Source organism: Danio rerio, chromosome 6 (genome assembly GCF_049306965.1).
Source record: "Danio rerio strain Tuebingen ecotype United States chromosome 6, GRCz12tu, whole genome shotgun sequence".
Taxonomy (NCBI): Eukaryota; Metazoa; Chordata; class Actinopteri; order Cypriniformes; family Danionidae; genus Danio; species Danio rerio.
In genome coordinates, this window is record NC_133181.1 from 62921762 (window position 1) to 62947500 (window position 25739).

General features: G+C 39.9%; 1 long non-coding RNA gene across 7 annotated transcripts in view; it reads right to left on the bottom strand.

Moving 5' to 3' along the window:
- Window positions 1–25739, bottom strand: part of LOC141386393 (uncharacterized) — a 74497-nt gene that overhangs the window by 28973 nt on the left and 19785 nt on the right. For 2 of the 7 annotated variants that reach the window (XR_012408333.1, XR_012408334.1), the window contains exons 2-3: window positions 15267–15407; window positions 8909–9015 (exon numbers count right to left, since the gene is read on the bottom strand). The exons of 2 other annotated variants lie outside the window; for them this stretch is intronic. This is a non-coding gene — a long non-coding RNA (uncharacterized lncRNA). Of the gene's footprint in view, window positions 1–8908; window positions 9016–15266; window positions 15408–17012; window positions 17307–25739 lie in introns of all 7 variants that reach the window. 3 more of the 7 variants (XR_012408331.1, XR_012408332.1, XR_012408336.1) reach the window with 2 other exon arrangements.

The following is a 25739-nucleotide window of genomic DNA, read 5'->3' on the forward strand; positions in this document are numbered from 1 at the left end:
TTATTATTATTATTATTATTATATTCGAAATTGTTGATTGTTAATTATACTGTTCATTCATTCATTTTCTTTTCGGCTTAGTCCCTTTATTATTCTGGGGTCACCACAGCAGAATGAACCACCAACTTATCCAACATGTTTTTATGCAGCAGATGCCCTTTCAGCCACAACCCATCTCTGGGAAACATCCATACACACACATACACTATGGACAACTTTAGCTTACTCAGTTCCCCTATAGCGCATGTGTTTGGACTGTGGGGGAAACCGGAGCATCCAGAGGAAACCCACACCAACACGGGGAGAACATGCAAACTCCACACAGAAACTCCAACTGACCCAGCCGAGACTCAAACCAGCGACCTTCTTGCTGCGAGGCGACAGCACTACCTACTGCATCACTGCGCCGTCTAAATATACTGTTTATAATGTTATTTCTTTACTAGTACGGTGTCATTTGATTTAAAATGTTCAGTTTAATAATTCTGTTTAATGAAACTTGGTGAGACATATGTAATAATAACTGTTATACCAATGAAGAAAGTTTGAATTATAATTTGAGAGAGAGAGAGAGAGAGAGAGAGAGAGACACATCACACACACACACACACACACACAGAGCAGTGAGACAGATGCAGCATGCAGGAGTCGCATTCTTACGCTTATCAGGACAATCCAGACCTCACGTTACCTAGCAACATGTAATGGATAATTCGACTCCTGTGTGTGTGTGTGTGTGTGTGTGTGTGTGTGTGTGTGTGTGTGTGTGTGTGTGTGTGTGTGTGTGTGTGTGTGTGTGAACATCATGATGGTGTTTTCCTCAGTTTAAATAACCAAATCTGACTACATTAAAAAATATTTTTTTTCTATAAGTACAGTGGAGGAATAATATTCAGGTTTACTCTGAGATCAAGAGGAAAAAAGGTCTCTGTTTTTCACTGAGAATGTATTTAAAGGGCATTATTTTCATGCAAAATATCCACATTTTCCCATAAACTATCATAAATATAGTTACTTACATTTATTCATTTAGCAGAAACCTTTATCTAAAGCAATTTATGAAATTCTCAAAGATTACATGTTTAGTGCAATAATACACTCACTGGCCACTTTATTAGGTACACCTGTCCAACACAAATGTCTACTCTGCCAATCACAGGGCAGCAGCTCACTGCATTTCAGCATGTAGACATGATCAAGAGGATCTGCTGCAGGTCAAAGCGAGCATCAGAATGGAGAAGAAAGGGGATTTAAGAGACTCTGAACGTGGCATGGTTGTTGCTGCCAGACGGGCTGCTCTGAGTATTTCAGAAACTGCTGATCTACTGGGATTTTCACACACAACCATCTCTAGGGTTTACAGAGAATGCTCCGACAAAGAGGGAATATCCAGTGAGCGGCAGTTCTGTGGGTGCAAATGCCTTGTTGATGAGGCCAGAGGTCAGAGGAGAATGGCCAGACTGGTTCCAGCTGATAGAAAGGCAACAGTAACTCAAAAAAGCACTCGTTACAACCGAGCTCTGCAGAAGAGCATCTCTGAACACACAACACGGCCAACCTTGAGGCGGATGGGCTACAGCAGCAGAAGACAATCATCTCAGACTGGTTAGAGCAGCTTTGGGATGTGGTGGAACGGGAGATTGGCATCATGGATGTGCAGCCGACAAATCTGCAGCAACTGTGTGATGCTATCATGACAATATGGAGCAAAATCTCTGAGGAATATTTACAGTAGCTTGTTAAATCTATGCCACAAAGGATTAAGGCAGATCTGATGGCAAAAGGGGTCCAACCCTTTACTAGTGTGGTGTACCTAATAAAGTGGCCGGTGAGTGTGTATTATTTAAAATTACTGTTTTGTTTTTTTTACGTAACTGCAACAAATAATACATAAAATGCATTTTACATTGTAATTAATGTCACATTTATCATGTGGAAAATATAATATTTTTAATAATAATTTGAGGTCAAATCGGCCCTTTTCTTGCCAGAAATTATGATTTTTGCCCCAAAAATGAAATATATAAAGGATCACATGTTTACACACACATTCACACAAACAAACTCTCTCACACACACTAAACATGAGAGGATGAGCCGTCTCTCTCTTAAAGGCCTCATAGAGAATCAATTAGCATGTAAATGAACGATGGCAATAATGCGGGCCAGAATGCTATCTCACATGCAGCAGCAGCAGCAGAGACGCGTCAAAGACCTTCAAAGATATTCAAATCACAGTTTAATCCAGCGGAGGAAATGAGTCCCATTAAAATAAAAGCCTCACATGCAAATACTGCGCATTAATATAGTCCTTTATAAACATCTCCAGCGTCTCCTTCAGTTAAACACAACCAAATGAAAGATCGACAGATATCAAAACAAACAGTAAAGGTGTGTAAATGTGTGCGATTGGCAGAGGAAAGCCTGCTATTGAGTCTTTTATGAGGAGACCATTGAAAAAGCGGTGCATTAAACCGCAGCTCGCGCTTCCTTTGATTCCCTGCTGACCAATCAGACGCAGCGCTCAGAGATGTTTGTCCACCTCGAGTACACCTGTCTGATGAATGCATTAACATCGGTGAGCGACTCAGCTTAGAAACCCACACACACACACACGACTGATAGCAAAGAACAAACGTCCTCAATCTGTCTAATACTGCTGAACTCTGGATAAACTAGTCCCTCAATTGTAAAAATGACACACACACACACACACACACACACACACAAACACAAACACAAACAAGCACACACACACACATTTGGTCCCCAAAATGTCAGAAATACAAGATATACAGACACACACCTACACACACAATCATGCAACACACACACATATGGTCCCCACAATGTCAGAAATACAATGTACACACATAGACACTAATGCACTCACATATACATGCGCACATACATATTTGGTCCCCACACCATCAGAAATATAAGATACACACACATATACACATTTGGTCCCCACAATGTCAGAAATTCAAGGTACACACACACACAAACACACCACACACACACACATGTGGTCCCCACAATGTCAGAAATACAAGGTACACATACTCAAATATACACACACTTACACACACATGTACACACACATTTAGTGTCAAAAATGTATACACACACATACTCATGCATGCACACAGAAACACACATACACATTTGGTCCCCACACATGTACACGTACACATTTAGTCGCTACAATGTCAAAAATACAAAGTACACACACATTTACACACACAAACACACATACGTACGAATCTGGTCCCTACAATGTTAGAAATACAGGAAACACACACATGCATACACATTTGGTCCCCACAATACAAAAATACAAGGTACACATACACTTACACAAATACACACACACACACACAATGGACGTCACCAATGTCCTCATATTTCACCTCCTTTTAGTAACACCTGTGTCATACCTATGTCATAATACAGATTGGTGTCCTGTTATGTCACAAAAACACATACAAACCACATGCACACATACACAATTGGTCCCCACAATGTCAGAAATACAAGATACACACACACACACACATACACACACTCATCCATGCACACACAAACATGCACTCATACACAGAAAAACATCATCACCGCAGGCGATCACGAGCTCGGCCAGGAGTCTGTACAGGCGTCCCTTCACGTCTTTGTTCTTGCCTCACACACACACACACACACACACTCGAGTGAATGGCCTGATATGATTGTACATGTCACTGTGACCCAGAAGGCCTCACACAGCTCAGCTGCAGTCACTGATTCCTACTCTTCTCTCCTCTAACAGTAACACACATGTGTATATCCTCGATACGCGTCACATGATTCCGCATGTTAACGCTGCAGTAGGTGATTGTCTTCAGACGCATGTGTTGTTGTGCTGGTTGAAAGTCTCTTCACAGTCCAATAGTAATGATGACAGTAAATGATCTGAATGTGTTTATATGTATTTTTATATTCTGGGTAAAGCATAAAACTAAAAAATGTTCATTGAATTAAATAGAGTCGGACCGTCATCTCCCTTAATTCCTATAGGCAGGTCAGACTGTCTGTCAGCAAATGTAGATTCGGACTTCTGCGCATGTGTTCATGCAGATCTGCCATTAGCGCGTGCCCGTCTGCATCACAAACGCATGCGCGCGAGCGAGCTGCGGGCCGCCAGCAGATGCCGAGTCGGAGCCGGAGGCGCCGAAGGACAGCCGAGCTCGGGTCGATTACTGTAAAGCCAGGCGCAGGTATAATTCACCCTTAAAGCGGCCGCACGGTCACGAGACAGACCGGGAGAAAACAAATGCTGCATTGAAACTTTTAAAATCCTGAATCAGTATTGGAGTTACTTTAGCACGCTGGAGGAAGGACGACACCATGGCTGAAGTATTACTGTTAGACAGGTCATGTTCTGTTTTAAAACTATTATGTTAGATTGTGTTGTGTTATGAATGGGTTATATGCACAGACGTGTTGTTCAGCCACTGAAATCTCCCGCTGAAAGATTGATGATTATTTTCAGTTTCATAAGGTCCTTTGACAGCATCTATAATGTAGATTTATATTTAGTTTAACAACAAAACATCAGTAAATAGTGCTATTCCGCCTAGCCTGCTTTACTGAGCTGAAGTTGCTTTTATATTCACATTGGGTCATTTTTGAACAATGGCAGCCTTCCTGTACTGTTTACCGCTACTCTGAATATTCACTCTGAAATAGCATGTAAGTGTGGAAAAGTATTACATGTAATTCCTGCACGGCGCTGACACTAACTAACTGGCGAATGACATGAACTAGTCTGTCGGCTGTTGTGACGCGGTGCGCGCGCTCGCGATTTCAGGGGGTGTGGCTTTAAATCACAGTCCCTCCCCGCCGTCCAAAGATAATATGCTAAGCGGTTAGCATTTTGGCAGATCACCTACTGCACCTTTAAGCAATACTGCACTGTTTATAATCATGCTAAATACACTTGCTGCTTTCTCTGCACAATATTTGATTTATACCATCATCATCATCATTAGGGGTTAAGCGCTGCAGGTGTGAAGGCAGCTATTGTTTTGGTTAGCGCTTCTCTTCTTCCGTTTCTTCTGCTGGAATTGAATGGCAGGTCATATAGCCGTATGCAGGAAACTTGTATAGTTTGGCTCACTGATAGAGGGCAGTGCAGTGTTTCCTCTGGGGTATTTTCCAGCAGTGGCGGCAGGCCTTTTACACAGATCTACCAACTATCTATGGTGTTATTTCAATGACAGTTGTTGAGATCGCATTTCTGTAATACGAGCATGCAGATCTCTGTGCTTGCATGCTGATTTCCTCTGCTCGTGCACAAAACCTCTTGCACGCCCTCAAATATACACTGCTCAAGCACAGATCTTCTTGTGCGCTCTCAAATAAACGCTGCTGAAGTGTGATTTAGTGCATTTATGTAACGAGTATGTCTCCAACATTTATTAGATTTGCTAGGAAGATTTCTGAATGTCTCCAATAGTCCTGCAGAGCGGCATTAAATACGGCTATAAACTCCAGCAAGATGAAGTCCATATATGCAGAGCCACAGACCTTTATCTATAAATACAGTATAATAATGGAAACTGTGTTCATCTTAACTGAAAGCTACGTCATGTTTGCTAGCCTTACGCACCCGTCAGTCAGTCAGTCAGTCAGTCAGTCAGTCAGTACGTAACCTTAGAGAGTTTAACAAATGGAGCACATCACTACTGCGGTTACAGAAAAGTTTGCGCTGTTATAATTCACTTACCTTTTAATACGTTTTAGTGCGATTATAACTCGCTTTTTAAAAAACGACTGAATGTTTTGAATGAGATGCTGTAATGTAGCCGTGGCGGGATCAATTTTGATGTGGCGTCCGCCATGGAGCAAAGAATGTAGCGGAAACCAAGCAGTGTCAACATGAACCACAGCTAACCTGAAGCCTCTAACTCAAACTCTCTAGCGCCACCACTGATCCAAAGTTTCACACATGTTTATCATTATAACTTTAAAACTGAAAGGGCAAATCAAAATCCTCGTCTCAGTCTGATTCAAACGCACACCATCACCTCATTTTCCATCATTACATTTTTTCACTATTGTGAATTTTTCGCAAAACATATTTGATGGAACTCATCCCAGGCCGTGTGTCTGATATTCACCAAAATTGAAAATCACGTGATCGACAGACCATGCTGACAGACAGTTATTAAATTCAAGTTGACTCGACGTACCGTTTTAGTTTAACTTGCGGACAAATCTAACGTAGAGCTTGCAAAAATGGACTTGAGGCAATATCTCCGTAACGCATTAACATATTCACACCAAACCTGGTGTGTGTTATGACAACCATGGTCTGACATTATCTGCAGAGTTTTGGCACAGTGCCCCCTAGAGGTCCGGAGACAAAAAAATAGCTTTTTTGCTTGTATCTTCTCAACACTTCACATCTGACAGAGCATGCTGAGTGGAATAATGTCTGATTTTCCCAGGTCAGCCATTTTGGGCATTTAGATTTTTGTCAAAAAATGCTATTTTACAAACATATTCACGTATTATTACAAAACATGGTCTGCATCTTGGACAGCATGCCACGAAGGTACTCAAAAACTTCTGAAGCAGCGCCACCTTGTGGCCAAAAGTTATAAGCAATTTTTGAAAAATGCTAATAACTTTTGCTAAACATTACCTATTGACATGCCATGTGTCTTCTAATATTCTCTGGATTATGCTGAGACTATTGATACTAAATATGCCAACTCCTATTAGACTGCTTTTCATTTTCATTAAATTAGAAATCGCATGATCGACAGACCATGCTGACCAAAAGTCATAGAATTCAAGTTGATTCGACCAACCGTTTGACTTTAACTTGCGAACAAATCAAACGTAGAGCTTACAAACATGAACTTGAGGCAATATCTCTGTAACACACAAACGTATTCACACCAAACTTGGTGTGTCTTATGGTCTGAGGTTATCTGCAGCATTTCAGCGCACTGCCTGCTAAAGGTCCGGACATACACAAAATGGATCTTTTTTTGCTTATAACTTCTCAACCGCTTGTCCAAAATTCATAAAATGTCTCTTTAAATGCGGCGGAGCATGCCAAGTCCAACGATGTCTGATTTTCCCAGGTCAGCCATTTTTCTGTCAGCCATTAAATACCTCAAATGTTATCAAAAGCTCATTGTTCACTTTGCCTGAGGCTCCTTACTAACCCTGCTGCTTTTGGACTCCGGACTGCTTTACTCACTCTGTCTATGAAGTGATTGGCCCCTTAATTGCTGTTTGCAGCTATATTTATTATTATTGTTACCTTTTGCTTATTTTTTTAAACCTTTAACTGTCTAAGCATATTTATTATGCAGCAGATGCCATTCCAGCCACAACCCAACACTGGGAAACACCCATACACACTCATTCACACACTAGGCCAATGTAGTTGATCAGTTCCCCTATAGCGCATGTGTTTGGACTGTGGGGGAAACCGGAGAACCCGGAGGAAACCCACACCAACACGGGGAGAACATGCAAACTCCACACAGAAACACACACTGCACACAAACCAGCGACCTGAGTGCTGTGAGGCCACAGTGATAACCACTGAGCCACCACGTCGGCCATTTTATAATTTTCATGAACATAATGGCACAATTTTTGTTTAATTTAATGAACATTTTTACATTTTCTAACACACATTCTAGCAGACACACACACACACACACACACACACACAGACAAACACACAAACACACATACAAACACACACACATTCTCCCGTGTTTTCTGTCCTTATTTCTGCCACCCAATTATCGTGTCCATGGCAACTATCTTGGAGCGGGGCCCATCAGCAGTTCCTCTGCCCGTCTCGCCCCTAAAGTCACTCTCCATTCAGCCCCACAGCCAAACAGATCGCCATGGCAACCCATTTGCAGTAATATCCATAATAGCGTCTATTAGAGGCCGCTGGAATTATCTGTGTTTTGCCTTTTCATGCTCAGAATGAACCTGCTGAGTGTCTTTCTCTGCTCTGTTGACTGTCTGCATGTTTCAGAGTAGAGTGACACACACACACACACACACACAGTTTCCTCATGGCTACCAAAAGATAATCCCACACGACAAAAAATGCTCTTCTTACTCAGAGTTTTTGTCTTGTTTCTAGTCCAAATATCTGCAAACTCCAAAATCTAGAAGCATTTTCGAGACAAGCAACTACTATTGTTTTGTTTTAATTAATAATGTGACAAAATCAAGTGAGTTTTTCCCTAAAATGAGCTAAATAATCTGACAATGGGGAAGAATAGTCCTGTTTTTCCCTTTTGATATAAGATTATTCTGGTTATTGCCCGATTATTTAGCTTGTTTTAGGGAAAACTCTCTTCATTTTGACTCATTATTTATTAAAACAAGACTATATTAATTACCTCTCTAGAAAATGCTTCTTGATTGAGGTATTTTCAGATATTTAGACAAAGAAGAGCATTTTTGCAATGCAATGAAAATTACATTTACCATTTATTTTTGTTCAAATGATTAAATTGTAATGCATGTTTTATAATTTATAATAAGTTTTTTATGTATCTTTGATGCACTGTAAAAAATGCAGGGTTCCACACAATTCATTCATGTTTTCCCAACACAAATCCATTAAGTTAACTTAACACTTTTAACAAATGTATGTAGATTAAACATAAAAAGTGACACGCTCCCATATTAAATGTCTTAAAAATCAACATAGGAAATTATAACACATGTAAACCTTCCAGCACATTTACATTTAGAAATACACTTTTGCTGAATTGATACAAAATATTATGATTTATAAATCACTAAAGAATGAAAGATAAAACAAATATGTGAAATAAATGTGCAATTATGCAAAATGCTTGATAACAGCACTTACACCAGTGATGGGTTGCAGCTGGAAGGGCATCCGCTGCGTAAAACATATGCTGGATAAATTGGCGGTCCATTCCACTGTGGCAGCCCCAGATTAATAAAGGGACTAAGCTGAAAAGAAAATGAATGCATAAATAAATGAATGAATGAATGAATGAATGAATTAAATAATTAACTAATTAATTAAAAGTTATTCATAATAGTTTGTGTCTTTATTTTGGTGGTCAAATTGTCATAAGTGTGTGGATGTCAAATAGACAACCCAAGCTCATTCTGGAAACGTAGCCCCGCGGACATTTCTGGAGACCGCGATTTACGTGGCCGGAGGTACGTAAAGGCCGTGTTTGGTTTTTTTCGAGCGAACGCTGCGGGGCGGTGTGGCGCCGCTCCGCCCCTCCTCTTCGCGCTCGCCGCGGTTGACGACGACCGGGATCGAGTCCGGGGAACGACGGGTTCCGGAAATCAGGTAAGACGAAAAACGGAATCCGGAAAATAAGGGCGAGAACGCGGCGGGATCCGAGAACGCGGTCGAAATCGAAGACGAGGGCTTTTGCTTTTTTTTTTTTTTTTTTCGATCCGGCGGCTATTCGCGCGAGAACGGCGTGGGCGCGAACGCCGCGCGCTCCCGAGAGGCGCCCGCCCGAGACACGAAAAAGCGCACACAGCGGCCTCTCGCGGATCCGCGAAAACAAAAAAACGCTCGAATACGTACCTCCCGGGACGTAAATCGCGGTCCGCAGAAACGTTCGCGGGGCTACGTTTCCACAATGAGTCCGGGTTGCAAATAGACAATGTCTTGACTTCAAATCAATGTGCATTGTTGACGTATTTTTTTACGTCATAGTTGATGTCGATTTTCATCATTTTGATGATGCAAAAACATAATTAAAGCTGCTGTATGTCAGTTTTTTACTCTTCTAAAGCATAAAAACAGCATCATATATTTGCAGATATTCAGAATCGTGCGCAGTAAACATTCTTGTTTATCTGAGAAACAATGCTGAAGTCAGATAATCTGCTTTGAACATGTGCGTGTTCCGTCTTAAAACTACTGTCTATGTTTTGATTCTTTTAATCCGCAGAATGCCAGTTCAGCCGGGCTGCCTTGGTGGGAAAACAGTGTATTTCATTCATTCAGTCAGGAAGACTCTCAATGAATGCTGTCCCAGGAGAGAGCCCTGAGCTCAGAAGATACTTGAGAGAGGGGCTCCCTCCTGTTTGCAAGGCGAGAGGGGAGTTTGAGCTCAGGTATATCTGGAGAACTCCCCTGCTGTAGTAGCTAATGAACAGATAGTGATCGCTCTTAAGAGATAGATACTGACTAGCAGCATGTCTATGTGCTGATTTGGATTAGTCAATTAACTTAAGCTGCATGTTTCTGGATGGTGGGAGGAAACCGGGGAACCCAGGGGAAACCTACGTGAGCACGGGGAGAATCACTGATATGTGTTGGTTTGAGTCTCAGTTTTGAAGTTCAATCTCAAAGGGTTTACGTTTTTATCCAGATCTGAGCTGAACTATCAGTATGTGACAATAAATGTCATGTGAAATAGCATTCAAACTAACACTGATAGCATTTAACACTGAATAAAGCGCATGAGCTGTATCTGAGATGATCATTCTTCAGCTGTAAAAAAATAGAAGCCGTTTCTAAAATATACATTTCAGGTGTTGCTTAAGACAAAATCTCCTTTTAATATGTAAAATATTCCTTCTATCGCGTGCTGATTTAGATGGAAAATGGATCAAATCAGCCTTTAGGCTCAATAGTCAGGCAGTCACCTCAATCTGGCAACCTGCACTTGCGTGGACTCGTCAGAGAAGCCGAGTGTAAATGTGTTTTGATCCAGGAGTGCAATACCTAGTTCGACCACTGGTAGTCAAACTTACATACTGCACCTATAAATATTTGTTAAGAATTTGATTGTAATATTTAGCTAAACGCTAAGACTTTACAACAACATTCATTGGTAAAGCACAATAATGTGAGTCAAATGCTATACTGAAGACTAGAGAAATCAAATACACTGACAAACACAAGAATTACAAAAACTGAAGAATAAAAATAGTGCACAACTGTTTTCTCTCCATCTCCCTCTCACACACACACACACACACACACACACACACACACATGCACGCACGCACACACGCTCTGCTCTTCTGCTTGATTTGGCGACACACTGAGGCGTTTATTTCAGCTGTGTTGCTGAATTCTACCAAAAGTCTCTCTTCAGGGGGTGGAAATCTGAACCAGACGCCTGATTCACTTGATTTTGATGCGCAACACACACACACACACACACACACACACACACACACACACACAGAGCGTCAGTGTAAATAACAGTGAGTCTTTCCTTTGTTTTGATGATCGTGGCCACACTAGAGCTCTTGACGTTTGTTCAAGTGCTCTGCCATTTACCTGCAGTTCTGCAGAAGGCCTTCGCTAACACACTGACACTGTTCAGCTCATTAAATTAATCAATATCTAATCCAGTGTCAGACAGCAGACGCCTGCTCAAACATCTCTGAAGCCCAACGCAAATGTACCTCATCATTAATCACAGAGGGTCAAAGTTTGAACAGAGAGAGAATCACAGCTGATCATATAGTGCAGAGACAGACATTCACAGACAGACAGACACTTCCTCAGCCACTGCACAAACTATCAGCACATCAGGGAAACATTCTACCCCAAACCCCAGAGCATTTAGTCACAATTCACTGAGTTAGAGAATACAACACAACTGCAGTATTTATAGGGGAAAACTGACTGTGTCCATCCAGCGACGCAATACATTAATGCCTCTTACAAAAAGAGAGAGGAGACCAATAAAAACCCACGCACGCATGCACGCACACACAGATTACTATAATGAATCACTGTAAAAAATGCAGATTAATATCGTTTTCATTACTGTTTAATCCAAAAATGTTGATTAAATGTACAGTTAATTTTGATCTATTATTATTTTATTGATATAGATGAATAATATGATATATATATATGATATATTGAATAATAGGATATATTATTTAGATTTTTATTTTATTATTACTGTATATGTATATATCTTTTTTTACCACTACTACTATTTACTGTGTTTTTATTATACATGTATGCTATTCTATCCTTAATGTAAACTCTATAAATGCTTTGGCAATACATTTATAGCATTTGTAATGTCATTAAAGCAACTGATTAATTGAATTGACAGAAAAACAGACAGACAGACAGACAGACAGACAGACAGATAGACAGACAGATAGACAGACAGACAGACAGACAGACAGAGACAAATAGACAGATGAGCAGACAAACAGATAAATAGGCAGTCAGACAGAAAATAAACAGACATACAGACGAAAAGACTGGTGAACTGACAGATAGATGTAGAGACAGACAGACAGACAAACATGCAGGCAAAACCGACAGATGAAAAGACAGACAGACAGACAGATAGACGAACAGACAGATGAACAACAAGATGGACAGACAGACAGATAGACAGACAGACAGACAGACAGAAAGACGAACATACAGACAGATGAGCAGAGAGACAGAAAAAAAAGCCAGACAACCAGTAAGACACAAACAGACGAACAGACAAATAGAAATACAAAGAGACAGACAGACGAACAGAGACATAAAAAGACAGAAAGATGACAGACAGACAGATCATCAGAACAACAGACACAGACAGACAGACAGACAGACAGACAGAAAAAAGACAGACAGATGACAGACAGACAGATAATCAGAAAGACAGATACAGACAAACAGACAGACAGATAGATGAACAGAGGGAGAAAAAAGACAGACAGACAGAGAGACAGACGAACAGACAGACGGATGAACAGAGAGACAGAAAAAAGACAGACAAACAGACAGACGAACAGACAGACAGATGACAGACGGACAGACAGACGGACAGACAGATAATCAGAAAGACAGACATACAGACGAACAGAAAACAGAAAAAAGATGGACAGATGACAGACGAACAGACAGACAGACAAATGACAGACAGACAGATAATCAGAAAGACAGACATACAGACCAACAGAGAGAAAGAAAAAAGACAGACAGATGACAGACAGACAGATAATCAGAAAGACAGACATACAGACCAACAGAGAGAAAGAAAAAAGACAGACAGATGACAGACAGACAGACAGACAGACAGATAATCAGAAAGACAGACAGACAGGCAGACAGACAGGTGAACAAAGACAGAAAAAAGACAGACAGACAGACAGACGACCAGACAGAAAGACGAAAAACAAATTGATAGACAGACAGAAGACAGAGAAACAGGCAGTGAGACAAAAAGCAGACAGACAGCAGACAGACAGAGGCAGATATACAGGAGCTCTTTCTGCTGCTTCTCTCTTTCTGAACCGCAGCTGTAGTGGCAGATAAAAATTGCACCTTTCAAGAGTGATTATCTGTGATCATGTGTGAGCGGTGGAGACGTGTGTGTGTGTGTGTGTGTGTGTGTGTGTGTGTGTGTGTGTGTTCAGAGTGAAGCCAAAGGAAAGTCACAATTATCACTCCATTACTGCTACACACAACACAGAGAGCGAGAGCTGGACAAAGAGACGAACAGACCAAAAATAGAAATCATCCACCGTTCCTCAATCCTCAAAATGATCCATATCTGTGTGGATTTCCTTTTGGACAAGAATATAGTCATTTTTAAATAAGTAATAATAAGAAATGCCAATTTTAACAAAAGATCTGATGATGATGATGATGATGATGATGATGATATCAGTGCCGAGTGCTGCTCATATTATTGTAGAAACTCTTTATTTCACTGGAATATTTGATGAACATTTAAAATAACATCTATTATAAAATAGGCATCTATTATAAATAATAGGAGTTTAACATCTTTTTAAATGAAAGTAATATCTTTTTTTTGTATATTTATGGTATAATGTTTATAATGGGATCGTTTCATACTAGTTTTCAAAAAATCTAAAGAGGCACAAATGTTTAAAACTTTAAAATCTTATTTTTCAAGAAAAAGAGAGTCTTATTAAAAAAAAATAATAATAAATCATTATTTTTACAAAACTGCCTTTCTTATTTAGAGTTTCTTGTTTCTAGTCAAATGTCTAAAAAATTTTCAACATTGGCTCATTCTGAAAACGTAGCCTATAAACATTTCTGCACTGTAAAACCCAAAAAGTTAAGGTAACAGTTAAGGTAACTCAAACCACTTCAAGAGTTTGCCCTTAGCTGATGATTGACTATAAAGCGTGTTTGGCATGCTGTCCCGGGAGAGAGCCATGAGCTTGTGAGATCCTCGACCCTGGAGCTCCCTCCCGTTGCAGGGCGAGAGGGGAGTCTGAGTTCTGGTAGGTCTCGAGAACTCCCCTGCTTGATAATGGTAAATGTGGACTATAAATATCTATGGAGAGTGCATGCTGAATTCAACACTTGTCTATGATGTTGATTTAGTTTGTCAAATTATTTGTTACATGTGAAGGAGTAGGAGGAAACCGGAGAGCCCAGAGAAAACCCAAGCAAACACGAGGAGAACATGCAAACTCCACACAGAAACGCCAACTTGGCCAGGTAGTGTCTGAGCCGGTGACATTCTTGCTGTGAGGCAATAATGCTAACCATTGGGCCTCCGTGCTGCCCTGACAAGGAAAGGGGACGAGTGGGGTGGAAGTGGGGACTCTACAAGACGAAGAGGGCTAAGGTGAGATACTCTGTTTATTTATAGTGATTTTGGAATCGTCTGATTAGTGAATCGTGTGTTGACTAATGAGGACCAGCTGCTATCAATCATAATCATATCAATCACATGCTCCTCTCGAAATTAGTTTATGAATAAACTTCACTTCAGGAAACCGATTGCAACAAACCATTTAAGTTTAAAAACTAATCCTAATGAGTACTGTGAGCTTGGAGTAAATGAAGCAATTTGAGCACAGTAAACCCCGATAAATGAAGAGAACTCAAACCAACTGAGTACTGTAAAACCTAAGTAAAGGCAACTCAAACCGTTTGAGTAAACCGACTGCTACAAACCGTTTGAGTTGAAAAGCTAATCTATATGAGTACTGTGAGCTTACTCCATTTAAGTTGAAGTAATGAGGTATTTAATTAACTCTTTACCTTCAACACTGAGTTCAAAACTCTTTTCAAATGAGTAGAATTAACTTGCAGTGAATTTTGAGTTAGCGACACTCATTTCATTTGATAAAATTGACTGATGAAATACAATGTTGAAATACAATGTTGAGATCGTGAATTATGTAGCGAGAGGAATGTATGGCTGCATTTCATCTCTAAAACCGTATGACGTTGTTATTTTTCGTAATATATGCTGACCGATTACCTCTATGTGGACAGCTTTTCCACTGTTACCAGTTTATCCAGTGGCTTGCAGTGAACGTTGGCGGATTTGAGATGCAGAGAGGAGCTGACCATGATGATAGGGTTTGAGTATGGTGAAGAACAGTTCCAGAAAGCAGGTAAACTAAACAAAAGCCAAAAAATAAAATAAACAAGTTAATAACAGGGTGAGAATGTGGTAAAATCTGAAAATGTGGTAAAAATCTGGCGGCCGCAAGGGCTTTTCTTTTTCTGGACTGCTTTTGAAAACACTGTCTTTGGGTTTAGGGAAGTGGGTGGGTGGGGGTGGGGGGGTGTCGGTCAGTCAGTCAGTCAGTCAACAGCGGCCTCTGGTGGATTTACATGAGAACAGCAGGTGTAAATGGCACTCACGAGGGAAATTTGAAATCTGAAAAAGCGTACACGGCGGTCTCTGGTGGATTCACGAAAACAAAAAAACGTAGCTCCTGGGACTTATTTGTCGCTCTCCAGAAATGTATACAGGGGTAAGTAATCAGAATGAGCCTGAGATGAAAATTCTTAAATCAAATAGAATTTTCTAGAATAGCAAACATATCATGTTGTTTTCAGAAATGAGTCAAAATTAAGTGAGATTTTCCATAACACAAGCAAGATAATCTGCCAATGGCATGAGCAAAATAATCTTATGTCAAAACAAAAAAACAAGATTATTCTGCTCACCCCATTAGATTATTTTGCTTGTTTTAGGGAAAAACTCACTTCATGTTGCCATATTATTTCTGAAAACAAGACAATAATAATTATAATAATAATAATAATAATAATAATAATTGCTTGTCTATAAAATGTTTCTCAAATTAATACTTTTTTGATATTTGGACTAAAAAGACAAAAACCCAAAGTAAGAACAGCATTTACACTTTCATATTGTTCAAATCAGTGCTTAAATCACATGAATACAGACCCATTCTGTTGAAACGGCACATTTCAGAAGCTGAATTGAGCGCTTTATCCACACACATATATATTGTGTGATGAAAGCGAGAGCATGATTGAGAGACCCGTCCACAACATCAGATAATGGCAAAAGACAAATGGACTATTTCCACAGCAAACAAAATGATTTAACATTCTCCCCGTGAGGAGAGCAGATAATGGATAATGCTGAACTGAAAAGCATTTTCCTAAAGGAAACGTGCAGCTCTGTGTTTGCTTTTCTACATTTGTCATGTCACAGTTAAAGGCACATGACATCATGTTACGCAGCACGCTTTGTGTTCCAGAAGAGACTTGATTCAAAGAGCAGAATGGCAATGTTTGGCTTTTACTTTAGCTGTTTCCATCCAGCTATTTTTACATGCATTGTGAAATATCGATGCAAAAATGCTTGATGGAAATGCCTAAAATGTACATACATTTTTAAATGTGCATAAAATATATGCACAACTGAGTAGGACAAACTTTAATCTGATAAGAACACAATGCACAAAGTATAATGGAAACACACTTGACTAAACTCCACACATAAAATGTCTGTAAATTAACCTGTTTTAGAAATGTTTTTAAACTGTTATTTCCTTGGTTATGCAGACATTGAAGTCTGGGTGAAATCTAAATGTGCAATGATTATTTTGCTAGCTTACACTGTTATTATACAGGTGAAAAAATATCCCTGCAAGTTAATCTACATGTTAATATAGTGTGTATAAGAGGATTAGTTAAGTCCTGAAAGTTCCACTTTGTCCTACAGCGTGCACTTCATCAGTACCTGCGCTTCAGTGATGTAGTTTCAGACAGATGCTGATCAGATACAAATGTGTGTGTTCAGGATCTTTGCGTCATTAATGTTGGTTTCCAGCTTTCCATTGTTGCAGATGTGAAATGTTGTTGTGCTGATTGTAAAAGGCCTCAGGTCTCCGTCAGTCCGTCATGAATAGTGCTTCAGTATTCTTCTTCTATTATTATTCTCTCCAGAACTGTCTTGAGCATCTGTCTGCGCTCCCGTCTCACGCCTCCAGAAGCCACCGCATTCACCGTGTTCATTGTGTTTGGTCTTGGTCTACTGAGGAGAACAAACAGCACAGTGGAGAATCTCAACAGTGCAGCAGACTCCACTCCTCTCAGTGATGTCTGTGCAGGAGCAGCAGGAGCTGAGGAGGTGATGCTCTGCTGTGCATCACTGACTGGAAACACTGCTGTATTCACTGATGTTTTCTGCAATATTACAGTTTTGACGTTTCAAGAGTTCACACTTAGACATTGCTTGATACTAGCCTGTTTGCCATGCTGTCCCAGGAGAAAACCCTGAAAACCCTGGGACTCTTCAAAAACAAAGATAAAGGTGTAATTCTAGATGGGCTATTTATAGTGAGTTTGGATTAATCTGATTGGCTTACTAGTGATTACAGATGGAAGACCAGCAGTGATCAATCATATCACGTGCTCCTCTCGAAATTAGTTTGTGAAACTTATTCGAAGCTTATTCATGTCTTCGAATAGAAACACAGCTATTGCTACACTGCAAAAATGCCTTTCTTACTTAGAGCTCTTGTCTTGTTTCTAGTCCAAATATCTAAAACTCTTTTTCAAGAGTTCACACTTAGATAATGCTCGACTATAATAGAACCCTGAGATCAGAGATAGATCAGCTCAAGTTTCCCGCCTGGTCAATTAGCATTAGGAAGGACACAAGTTCAGGTATTTCTCGAGTGCCGCTGTTTATACTTTGGCTAATATGGCTAATATTGATTCAGTATGTATGTGTTAAGTGCTTGTGACTTATTATGATTTGTTTGTGCATGTTGTTAGACTGGCGAGGCAGTGGCGCAGTAGGTAGTGCTGTCGCCTCACAGCAAGAAGGTCGCTGGGTCGCTGGTTCCAACCTTGGCTCAGTTGGCGTTTCTGTGTGGAGTTTGCATGTTCTCCCTGCCTTCGCGTGGGTTTCCTCCGTGTGCTCCGGTTTCCCCCAGTCCAAACACATGCGGTACAGGTGAATTGGGTAGGCTAAATAGTCCGTAGTGTATGAGTGTGTGTGTGGATGTTTCCCAGAGATGGGTTGCGGCTGTAAGGGCATCCGCTGCGTAAAAACTTGCTGGATAAGTTGGCGGTTCATTGCGCTGTGGCGACCCCGGATTAATAAAGGGACTAAGCTGACAAGAAAATTAATGAATGAATGAGTGTTGTTAGACTGTGGGAGAAAACAGGAGGACCCAGGGAAAACCCATGCAAACACGGGGAGAACATGCAAATACAGGAAGTGCCGACTGGCTCAATCAGAACTTAAACCTCTGGCCCTCCTGCTGCGAGGCAGCAGCGCTAGCCACTGAGCCGCCGTGTCACCCGATCATAGAATGAGGAGGAGGGAGAAGGGAAGGATAGAGGGGGGGAATGAGGTTTTGGCAGAATATTTATAGTAGTTTTAGAATGATCTGATAGGCTAGCTGATGATCAGCTGTAGCCAATCATATCACATGCTCCTCACGAAATTAGTTTGTAAAACTTCACAAATCAAAAAGCATTTTAAAGACAAGCAAAAAATTTGCTTTATTTTGAGAAATGAGTCAAAAGCCCCTTTCACACATACAGACCTTTCCGGAAAATTACCGGCAATTTTCCGGAAAGGTTGTATGTGTGAACGGGCCCTTTTTTAAAAATACCGGTAAATTCGTTCCGGCTATTTTCCGGAAAGAGAAGTTGTAACATTACCGGTAATTTGCCGGAATGCTGCGCTGTGTGAATGCAGAAGGAAGATTACCGGAATAAGCGCGTCCACGTCTAGAACGTGCTGACGTGAGACACCTGCTTTAGCCAATCAGAACAGTCAGACGCATTCACATGTGCGTGGTTTATGAGAATAAAAGCCTTTGAATATTTTTCCAGACACCTTTAGCTGCTAGATGTTAGTCAGATAATGTTTCTATGTTCCTTCTTAATGCTAACTGTGTAAATAATTATCGATAAAATGTTTATGATAATCCGTTGTTTGTTTACCTTCAAGCTCTGCGTGTGCCCGTGAGCGCCCGTAGCGCCAGCACACACACATATATCATGTACATCTCGACATGCGAAAGTGTTTCTCTATGTTTTCATTGGAGTTGTTCACTATACTGATCCATCCAAAAAGTTTTTAATGCAGTCAAATGTTTACAAACACAAGCGCAGCCGTTTAGTGGTCATTTCTGGTGAATGATGTCAGAATTTACCGGCATTTTGGGATGGATGTGTGAATGCTCTTTTTCGGAAAAATTCCGTTACGTCCTCGCCTGTGTGAACAGCGCTTTTTTGAATATACCGGTAAAGTCATTCCGGAAATTTTCTGGATATTTACCGGTATCACTGTGTGAAAGGGGCTATTGTTAAGAGAGTTCTTGAAACAAACATTGTTAAAACAAGCCAAATTATCAGCCAGTGGAGTCTGATAATAATTTTAATTCAAACCAAAAATTTATTATATTACTGACACCACTGGCAAATTATTTAACTTGTTTTAAGGAAAAACTCTCTTAGTTTAAGCTTATTATTTATCAAAAACACAATATTTATTATTAATTATTACAATATTTATTATTAGACTACTTGTTTTAAGGAAAATCTTACTTACTTTTGACTCATTAGTTTAAAAAAAAACAATATTAGTCGCTTGTCTACAAAACGCTTCTTGATTTAGGAGTTTTTAGATATTTGGACTAGAAACAAGACAAAAACTCTATATAAGAGCAGCATGTTTTGCAGTGTATTCATTTCTCTGTGACAGAAAGCGAGCAGAAAGCATGATGTTGACCTCATGAAATCATACTCCATTTGTCTGGCAGGTCAAAGCACATCTGACAGAAACATAAAAGCTGCTGTCCACCGTGCAGACGCTGCTGTAGAAGGTTGCGGTCGTGAAAAGCTGACGCACAAAACACACACTTGACCTCAGAGCGAGACCCGTGAAGGAAAGCGGGTGTTTTAAAGGGCATCAGGACGGCAGGGTAGAGCCCGGATCAACCTCTGCCAACAGACACACACCACCTGCAGCGGCGCAGGAGAGGCCGACAGCAGAACACACGCCACAACATGCTGTTATTACGAAGAGTTTCTGTCTAATTTCTAGTCTGAATATTTAAAACATTCTTAAAATCAAAAAGGATTTTCTAGACAAGAAACAAATATTGTTTTGTTTTTAGAAATGAGACAATATGAAGTGAGTTTTTTCTTAAAACAAGCTAAATAATCTGACAATGGCTGGGGTACGGGAAATAATCTTGTGTTGGATTTGAAAACATTATTTGCTTACACCACTGGCAGATTATTTTGCTTGTTTAAAAGGGCCCCTATGATTCAAAATCTACTTTTGTAAGCTGTGTGGACAGAAGTGTGAAGTATAGTGTGTCTACAGTCACACTGGAGTGATATAAACACAACAAGTCTCTTAAAGATTTCTTGATGTTAAAATAGGATCAACATCCCAGTGACTTTGAGGCCCACTGCAACAAGATGTAGGAGTGCAGTTTTCTCCTCCCACCAAATTGAGTGACATGAGTGTATTAACATGTCTCTATAGTAACGTGAATAAATATGTCCACATATTGCAGCGTGACGCAGTTGCGCAGTAGGTAGTGCTGTTGCCTCACAGCAAGAAGGTCACTGGTTCGGGCCATGGCTTGGTCAGTTGGCATTTCTGTGTGGAGTTTGCATGCTCTCCCCGTGTTGGTGTGGGTTTCCTCCGGGTGCTCCGGTTTCCCCCAAACACAGTCCAAACACATGCGGTACAGGTGAATTGGGTAGGCTAAATTGTCCGTAGTGTATGCATGTGTGTGAGTGTGCATGGGTTTCCCAGGGATAAGTTGCAGCTGGAAGGGCATCCACTGCATAAAACATATGCTGGATAAGTTGGCGGTTAATTCCGCTGTGGCGACCCCAGATTAACAAAGGGACTAAGCCAAAAAGAAAATGAATGAATGAACAGGATTTGCAAAGAAACTGGGAACCGCAGTTACAAGGACTACAGATCCAGTCATGCACCACACACACTCACACCTGTTCCGGTTGTCTGATAATTGCTAACAAACATCTGAAGCTGTTCTGAACTTATGGACTTTAAAAGCACACACACTGAGTCTTGTTTACCTATGTGTTTCCTTTGCCTTGCCTTGCTGTGTTTGACCCTTGCTTTGTTTTGTTTGTTTATTTACGTTGTCTGCTGCCTGCTTTTTCACCATTCGCCTGTTTCATGACCACAACTCTGGATTTGCCTGTTTGTTTGCCCCTGTGTTAACCACTGAATATCATTCTTGTAATACACCTGCATTTGGATCCGCACCTCTGTTGTCAGCATACACTTCACATAACACAGTGTCAGCACACTTATAAAAGAAGATGCTTTAATCCCAGTTCAAAACCATCAGCTAGTTACTTTATTTTCAAGATCTGAGGTGAACTATTTGCTGCTGCTTTCAGTTTGACAATAAATGTCACCTAAAATGCTGCTTAAATCAGACTGGGAGACTGTAAAAACACATGATGTGTACACGAGCGAGGTGATCATTATCATAGTCGTTCATGCTGTTGATCTGCCTGCGACTTCGAAGAAATAGAAAATGATTGATCGCAGAAGGCGAAACCTGTTAACAGGAGAACTTTTATTGCGCATCGCAGTTAGGACATGGTGTTACGCGGGAACTAAGAATCAACTCGACCGTCAGTGTATACATTTTTTCATATATTTACATCCCCATTTATTCATTTCTGTCAGCTTTGCATTTAATTAAAGAATTAATGAGTGAACTTTAATTATAAACATGTTGAGAGGATCACATGCTTATGATTGCCTGCAGCTGATCCCACATTATTCAATTTATGATTGACCAATCAGACGATTCTTAAGCCACTATAAATACCCTCAGCTCCATATCACAGCCATCTTCATTTTGAAGAATCCCCCTTCCACCCCTACTCCTCCTCCTTTCCTAGATGGATGGCACAATGGCCCAGTGGTTAGCACTGTTGCCCCACAGCAAGAACGTCACTGGTTCTAGTCCTTATCAAGCCAGCCGACGTTTCTGTGTGGAGTTTACACATTCTCCCCATGCTCACGTGGGTTTCCCCGTCCAAAAACATGCAGCTTAAGTTAACTGACTAATCTAAATCAGCACCATAGACATTCTGCTAGTCAGTAGTTCTCTCTTAAGAGCGATCACTATCTGTTTATTAACTACTACAGCAGGAGAGTTCTCCAGATCTACCTGAGCTCAAACTCCCCTCTCACCCTGCAAACGGGAGGGAGCTCCGGGCTCGAGGATCTTATGAGCTCAGGGCTCTCTCCCGGGACAGCATGCCAAACACGCTTTATAATCAATCATCAGCAAATTGTCAACTCTTGAAACTATTACGGCTCAGAACAATGCTTAGTGTGCAATGTGTCTAATTTATGTTTTGTGGCCAGTAGATGTGTAACAGGATAAAGCACATGAGAAGGGTTGTTTTCTCAGAATACAGTTTACAGTATTTTACAGCAGTGCTGCGCTTCACATCGGCTGCTGATGAACCTGTCCGTCTTTATTCTGAGATAACAACCTGGATATGTACTTTATCCCTAACCTAAAAACCCTATTTAATCAGAAATTAATTGTTATGCAAGGATCATACTAAAATAAACATTTAAACATCAATTGTAATATTTTTAAACTGAGTTTCTACTTTAAAAAAACAATAAAAACTCAATCCTCTCTGGTTTACTGCACCGACTGCAACTTTCACACATTTCTGACCCAAAGCGTTTGAGTGGTCAGGATCCATACAGCTATTATTGGGCTGAAGTGTTTTGTTCACACATGGCTGAAATGTGTCTCTGAGTCAATAGGAAACAAAAGCCATCATGAGAGATTTCACAGCGACCGCCGTCAATGCCTCGGGGCTGGACTCTAATACACACACACACACACACACACAGACCCGCGGTGTCAAACACATGTGTGCTGATTATTGATGGATTGAGCAGTGTTCGTTTACTGATGCCCTCGAGTGTGTGGATATCGCCTTTGACCCTCTCTATGAGTCCAGCAGCAGGTCACTTAAAGAAAAACCCCTGAGAAAACCATGAAGGACTCCAGCAGAAAACACACCTCATACTCAGAGCAGTGGAGCAATCTCATCATGTTCAAATACACACACTACACTGCAAAAAAAATACTTGTTGTCTTGTTTTTAGTCTAAGTATCTAAAAATTAATCCTAAATAAGTTGGGGAATCTACCAGTGGGGTAAACTAATATATATTTATATTATTTATTATATAGTAAACAACCTACAGTCATAAATAAACATAGTGGAGCAAAGATTAAGAGACATAATTTGTGGTTTTCTGGGGAGTCTAACAGTGTTAATATAATATAATATAATATAATATAATATAATATAATATAATATAATATAATATAATATAATATATAAATATATATATATATATATATATATATATATATAATTAATTGAATAATTAAATATAAAATAAGAGTGAATGTCTTCATCATTTAAATAATGCAATAAAAATAATCTTTATTAGTTATAAACTGTACAATTTGTTGTTCCTAAATGCTTTAAACGATCTTACAATGCTCACACAGTTACAGAAATAAATAAAAACACATACAAATGACAAACCTTCAATATATTATGGCTCAGTTCTGCAGTGACTCCACAAATCTTGTGTTTTGACCTGTGGTTTCTGGTCAACTATAATCCTAATTTAACATTGCATGTCTTGCTATTGTGGATAGACACATTGCGATATCGATGCTGAAATGATATGTTGTGCAGCCCCAGTGTATAACCAATAACAAAACATACTCTAACCATCTGATGCATGTCCACAGGGGACAGGTCTTAAACAACAACATTTTAAACATTTAAAAATACAATATTAATAACATTGTCACGATCACCAGTGATCCAACCCTCATAGATCGCTGGAGAACATTCACATGGACTACAATCCTGTCTCCATACGAACTACAAGTGCTGTTATGCACCACACGCACACACCTGCTCCATATCTTCTGTGATTACACTCACACAGCTGAAGATGCTCATGTATTGATTACACTCACATTCATATGGGTCACTCTGACACTCTCATTGCAGAGTCTTGTTAGGTTAACACCCTATAACAAAGCATTTCCTGGTTTCCACGTGTTTCAACCCTTGCTTTGTTTTATCATTTACCCTGTCTGCCGCCTGTACTGACCATCTGTCTATTACCTGACCACACTTCCGGATTGCCTTGTTTGTACCCATTTGTGCCTGTTGTTGATCATTGCCTGTCTGACTACGATTCTTAATACAACCTGCATACGGATCCTCACTCCGTTTGTCACTCGTCTCCCTTGTGGTTACAATAATAATATTATTATGGGGTGTCACGGTGGTGCAGTGGGTAGCACAATTCTCTCACAGCAAGAAGCTCATTGGATCGAGTCTCAGCTGGGTAAGTTGGTGTTTCTGAGTGGAGTTTGCATGTTTTCCCCGTGTTGGCGTGGGTTTCCTGCGGGTGCTTCGGTTTCCCCCACAATCCAAACACATGCACTATAGGTGGACTACATTGGCCATAGTGTATGAGTGTGTGAGTGTGTGAGTGTGTGTGTGTATGTGAATGTGTTTATGGGTGTTTCCCAGTACTGGGTTGCAACTAGAAGGGCATTCGCTATGTAAAACATTCCATTTCATTCCACTGTGACAACCCCTGATAAATAAAGGGACTGAGCCAAAGGAAAAATGAATGAATGAATATTATAGATATATTTTTATTTCATTTTAATAGAAGCAAATATTTGTGTGCATTAAAAATTTATGAATTGAAGGGTTAAATGTTATTATTTAAATAAATGTTTGAATGTTTTTTTGTTTGGTTTTTTTCAAGCAGAGGGTCTGTAGACAGGATTGGTTTCATGTCCTTACAGATTATTAGCGGCGATGTTGAATTGTGTTCACAGACACAGACTCTATTCAAGCGCTCAAGGGTTTCCCGTGCCTGCACGCTTCTGTAAATTGCCAATCAACAGAGCACTTTTTACTCCTGCTTGCTCCAATTAACATCAAAGAAAGCGTGTCTGATGACATCACAGCGCACAAATACAGCAAATCTGAATATTCATGAGGCTCTTAGGCTTATCGTATTTAGAGTATTTGTCTTGTTTCTAGTACAAATATCTAAAAATACACACATCAAGAAGCATTTTCTAGACTAGGGAAAAATATTGTTTTGTTTTTATAAATAATATCTGAAAATTTAATTAGTTTTTAATTAAAACAAGCAAAATGATTTACCAATGGGGTAATTTAAATAATCTTATGTCAAAACTAAATATTAGATCATTTTTCTTACTCCATTGGCAGATTAATTTGCTTGTTTTAATGCAAAACTCAGTTCATTTTGACTAAATGTTCATGAAAACAAGACAATATTTATTGCTCGTCTATAAAATGCTTCTTGATTTAAGAATTTTTAGATATTTGAT